We start from the raw sequence: 6,179 nt of genomic DNA, 5'->3' as shown, positions 1-6,179 counted from the left end.
AATTGTTTCCAAACACATTATAAATGTTAGAAATGTATTGCTGAAACACATTACAAATACTGTGATCTATGTAGTACTGAATTGTGAAGTTACACCAGTGTTCCAATTATGCCAAAGATTATGGGGGTCCCCTAGCTAAGCCCCCGTCATTAAAGGGTGGCCATGATTTCACAAAGATGTGATCCTGGATAAACATTTTTATGAAAGAAACCCCAAATTACCATTAACTCAAACCCTAACCATTTTTACCCCTCGAATTAGTGTGAAATAATAGTTTGAGAAGACTTTTTTCAAAGCCCCCAACCCTTTTACTAAATTAAAAACATAACCCTGCTGAAAAAACAGCATACCAGCAAGACCAGCATATGTTGTGTTTTGGTGCTGGTATGCTAGTGACCACTAGCTAAACCAGCATTAACCTGCATGGGAATGATGCTGGTCTATGCTGTTTTTTCATCAAGGAATAACTAAAGATAATTACTAAAAATTCTTACCGTCAACAAGGTGAAAATAATCCACACGCAGACATTCTGTCAATTCCTCTAGAAAACAGCGTGAGGCGCACTTGAGAGTTTACATTTATTACAGACAGTTTTTTATTTGTTTATTGCGAAATTGGGAGAAATAATGGACATTAATGGACATTTCGCTTTGTGGCAGCACAGCACAAGCATTTTTTTTTTTTATTAATTTAGTATTTTAATTTTAATAAAAACCAGCCCCTCCGCCCGAATTTATATTTTTGTGCTTTATAAGGGATCCCTCAATGAGGTCTGGGACCACCCCAATCTGGGAGACCAGCTAAAACCAGCTCTCCAGTTTATGCTGGTCTTCGCTGGATTTTTCAGTCCAGGCTCGACGCAATGGAGCAACCGAATATGGCCCCGCCCATAACACAATCACGAGCATCCATTCAGGTAGTAGCGGTATTTGAAAGTTGAGAGAGACACAAAACTTGTTCGACTTCATATGGCAAGCCGTTTTAACTTTTATTCATTGTGTTCTTGATATCAACAATTCAATTTTCACTAGTTAAAATTGTAATTCTTGATATCAGATATTACATTTCTACTAGTATCAATGGCAATTCTTGATATCAGCAATTACATTCCCACTAGTAACAATGTTAATTCTTGATATCAGCAATTTAATTCTTGATATCAATAATTACATTTCCACTAGTAACAATGTTTATTCTTGATATCAGCAATTTAATTATTGATATCAACAATTCAATTCTTGATATCAACAATTCAATTCTTGATATCAACATTTCAATTCTTGATATCAACAATTAAGTTATTGATATCTGTAATTGTATTTTCACTAGTGAAATGTCACCATAGGTTGCCATTCAAATTCAATTGTTGATATCAAGAATTACATTTTCACTAGTAACAATGTTAATTCTTGATATCAACAATTCGATTCTTGATATCAAGAATTCAATTGTTGATATCAAGAATTGAATTGTTGATATCAAGAATTACATTACCACTAGTAACAATGTTAATTCTTGATATCAACAATTCGATTCTTGATATCAAGAATTCAATTGTTACTAGTTAAAATGTTGAGTCTTGATATCAATAATTCGATTGTCACTAGTGACAATTTTAATTTCTGATATCATGAATGGGATTGTTACTAGTAAGAAAGCCATTTTAGATATCTGAAAAGATATTGATATCAGAAATACAATTTCAGATAACAGAAATTAACATTGTTACTAGTGACAATTGAATTATTGATATCAAGAATTAACATTTTAACTAGTAACAATTGAATTCTTGATATCAAGAACTCGATTGTTGATATCAATAATTTAATTCTTGGTATCAAGAATTTAATTATTGATATCAACAATTAACATTGTTACTAGTGGAAATGTAATTCTTAATATCAAGAATTGAATTTGAATGGCAGCCTATGGCGATATTTCACTTGTGAAAATACAATTACATATATCAAGAATTTAATTGTTGATATCAAGAATTGAATTGTTGATATGAAGAATTAAATTGTTGATATGAAGAATTACCATTGTTACTAGTGGAAATGTAATTGTTGATACCAAGAATTGCCATTGTTACTAGTAGAAATGTAATTTCTGATGTCAATAATGAAAATTTTAACTAGTGAAAACTGAATTGTTGATATCAAGAACACAATGAATAAAAGTTAAAACGGCTTGCCATAACTTCATGCGGTGCCGCAAGAACCGAAAGTCACATGACGTCAAAGTACCACGAGAATGATTCGAGAAATAATACAAAGTCTAATTTCGTCTCGCTCTCGCGGTACTTTGACGTCATCTGCATGTAAGTTCTAGCGGCGCTGCATGAATTCGAACAAGCCTACAGGCAGCTTTCCTGTTGATAACTTTTTTATTTACGTAGCGTTTTAATACTCGTTCATATTTGACAGGGTGGTTAATAACACATTTTTTATGTTTTGTGACAAACTAAGAACACATTTAATACCGGACTTTAGACAGACTTTATATACCAGATTCACTTTTTGTTCCCACCTCACACACCGGATCTATCCTGGTAAGTTTGCGCTTTGCTGTGTCTTTCGCAGATGTGTTGAGATGAAAAATGTGGTGATGGTCGATATTAATGTAGAAAACCATTGTGTAAATTTAAAGTTATTTTAAATGAGCGCAAGTGCTGAAATTGCACCAGCCGTCCACCAGAGTGAGCACAAAATGTGAGAAGATGCATAACACTCAAAATCCACTGAGGTGAGAAACAATTGTGCAAGACCCGTTTAGGATGGAGATTAATAAAATAGATGCTGAATATGAAATAACACCATATCACCTAGTTACTGTTATGAGTATGAAGTCAATGTCTACTCATAATAAACCCTGCAATTTAATAATTGTAACTGTTTAATGTAAAAAGGTTGCAGCAATTATAGGTAATAATATCATATACCGAAGACTCCCATTCAGACTCCACCATTACAATAATTTTGAATGCATATTTTTCACTACTTTAGTATTTATAAATGCATCACTTTACAGAGATCAAATGTGTTAAGAATGAATTTTCCTGAATTATATGTTAACCAGTGAGATTCCTCTGTCATATTTCTGTATTTTGTACAATATTGATAACAGGGCATTGTGCAGCTATGCTTTTGAAGCAAATGTGCAACATAGCATTCGATAGCAAAATAAAGCCAGCATCTCGTGGGCAAATGTTATTAAACTTAATGACTTTATAATGGCATTGGCCTGTCTGTATGCATGAAGACACAGTCCAGTGATCACATCTATCAGACAAACTGCTGTGCTTTTCCCCCCGGAGTGAAGGGAAGCCCACGGTACATCAGGCTCCTCCTGAACAAACCCCTGAAAAGACATTTACACAGACCGAGGTTTCCCTGCTGCTGAAATGTGATTGGAGAACAGGTCTGGAAACTGCATTGCACCATCACAGTCGTGACTTAGAGAGGTAAGCATACAGGGTCATGATAAACAGAGTTTTATAATGCTGAATCCTATAAGACAGCTTGCCTGTCTGTGGCACATTTCACTTCAAAGTGTTGCAGGAAGAGGAATACATTTGCATTGTGACTATTGACTGTGATTGTTATTTTTTGTGACAATTTTTTATGACATCCTTGTCATTGTATTAAAATACAATGTATCACAGTGTTTATTTATTCATTACACCTTTTTTCATATATACGAAAACTTTGTTGACATGTTTGTGTCTGAAGTGATATCTGAAGATTGTAATGATGCCCTACCTTCAATGGTTTTTCCAGAGCAAATCTTGTTTATACAGCTGACTAAGAATAAACTGTTTGTTTACCGTGTATACAGTCAGTGTGTGTGTGTCCTCAGATCTGCTCTATTGTGACGGATACAGCTGCAATTCTCCGGGGATTTCCTCTGATTCACTCTTCCTGAGGTTTATTTAAGCATCCCAGCCACACATTGACTTCCAGAACAACATAATAAGTTTGATTCAGTTGAACTGTGATATGATTCAAGCACAATTTGAACACAGCTTAAAGAGTCTGTAATGGAAATAGGTGGATTATAGATTAATGGTTTATTTTGGGAATCATTTCATAAACTGGGATCAACGTTTAATTACAAAATTGTAGAATTTGGCAAGCATCATGGAAAACATGATGGAAAAAGCTTTAGCGTTCAGGTCAACATGACCTGACCCAGGAAAATGATTCAGTTTGTTAATATTATGTTTAATATATTGTAATTCATTAATCTAATAAATTCCTGCCTTCCTGCCTGCCTGTCTATCTATCTATCTATCTATCTATCTATCTATCTATCTATCTATCTATCTATCTGTCTGTCTGTCTGTCTGTCTGTCTGTCTGTCTGTCTGTCTGTCTGTCTTTCTGTCTGTCTGTCCGTCTATCCGTCTGTCTGCCTGCCCATCTATTTATCTGTCTGTCTATCCCTCCATCCACCTGTCTGTCTATCTATCTGTCTGTCTGTCCGTCTGTCTGTCTGTCTGCCCATCTATGTATCTGTCTGTCTGTCTGTCTATCCCTCCATCCACCTGTCTGTCTATCTATCTGTCTATCTATCTATCTGTCTGTCTGTCTGTCTGTCTGTCTGTCTGTCTGTCTCTCTGTCCGTCCGTCTGTCTTTTGTCTGTATGTCTGTCTATTGTCTGTCCATCCATCCATCCATTATCCGTCTATCTATCTATCTATCTATCTGTCTGTCTGTCCGTCCGTCTGCCTTTTGTCTGTATGTCTGTCTATTGTCTGTCCATCCATCCATCATCCGTCAGTCTGTCTATCTATCTGTCTGTCTGTCCGTCCGTCCATCCGTCGGTCTGTCTATCTATCTGTAGTCTGCCTGGCTATCCGTCTATCTATCTGTCTGTCCGTCCGCCCATCCATCCATCTACTGTACGTCTGTCCATCCATCCATTCATCCATCCATCATCCGTCGGTCTGTCTATCTATCTGTCTGTCTGCCTGCCTATCCGTCTATCTGTCTGTCCGTCCGCCCGTCCATCCATCTATTGTCTGTCTGTCTGTCCGTCCATCCATACGTCGGTCTGTCTGCATGCCTGTCTGTCTGTCTGCCTGCCTATCCGTCTATCTATCTATCTATCTATCTATCTATCTATCTATCTATCTATCTATCTATCTATCTATCTATCTATCTATCTATCTATCTATCTATCTATCTATCTATCTATCTATCTATCTATTTATCTGTCTGTATGTCTGTCCGTCCATCCATCCATCCATCATCCGTCTGTCTGTCTGCCTATCTATATCTATCTGTCTGTCTGTCTGTTATCCATCCATCCTTCCATACATCCATCTATCTATTATCTGTCTCTCTGTCTGTCCGTCCATTTATCCATCCATCCATCCGTCTGTGTGGATGTATCAGTCCGTCTGTCCATCCGTCCATCTACTGTCTCTCTGTTTGTTTGTCGGCCCGTTCGTCTGTCCATCCATCCGTCGGTCTGTCTATCTATTTATCTGTGTGTCTGTCTGCCTGCCTTCCCGTCTATCATCTATCTATCTGTCTGTCTATCTATCTATCTATCCGTCCATCCATCCATCCATCCATCCATCCATCCATCCATCCATCCATCCATCTATCTATTGTCTGTCTGTCCGTTCGTCCGTCCATCTATTGCCTGTCTGTCTGTCCGTCCATCCATCATCCGTCCGTCAACCTATCTATTCATCTGTCTGCCTACCTGTCTATCTATCTATCTGTCTGTCTGTTTGTCTCCCTGCCCGTCTATCAAACAGTCTGTCTGTTATCCATCCTATGACAGTCTGTTATCCATCCATCCTTCCATACATCCATCTATCTATTATCTGTCTCTCTGTCTGTCCGTCCATTTATCCATCCATCCATCCGTCTGTGTGGATGTATCAGTCCGTCTGTCCATCCGTCCATCTACTGTCTCTCTGTTTGTCCGTCGGCCCGTTCGTCTGTCCATCCATCCGTCGGTCTGTCTATCTATTTATCTGTGTGTCTGTCTGCCTGCCTTCCCGTCTATCATCTATCTATCTGTCTGTCTATCTATCTATCTATCCGTCCATCCATCCATCCATCCATCCATCCATCCATCCATCCATCCATCCATCTATCTATTGTCTGTCTGTCCGTTCGTCCGTCCATCTATTGCCTGTCTGTCTGTCCGTCCATCCATC

Source organism: Paramisgurnus dabryanus, chromosome 3 (genome assembly GCF_030506205.2).
Source record: "Paramisgurnus dabryanus chromosome 3, PD_genome_1.1, whole genome shotgun sequence".
Lineage (NCBI taxonomy): Eukaryota > Metazoa > Chordata > Actinopteri > Cypriniformes > Cobitidae > Paramisgurnus > Paramisgurnus dabryanus.
This window is presented reverse-complemented; position numbering follows the sequence as displayed.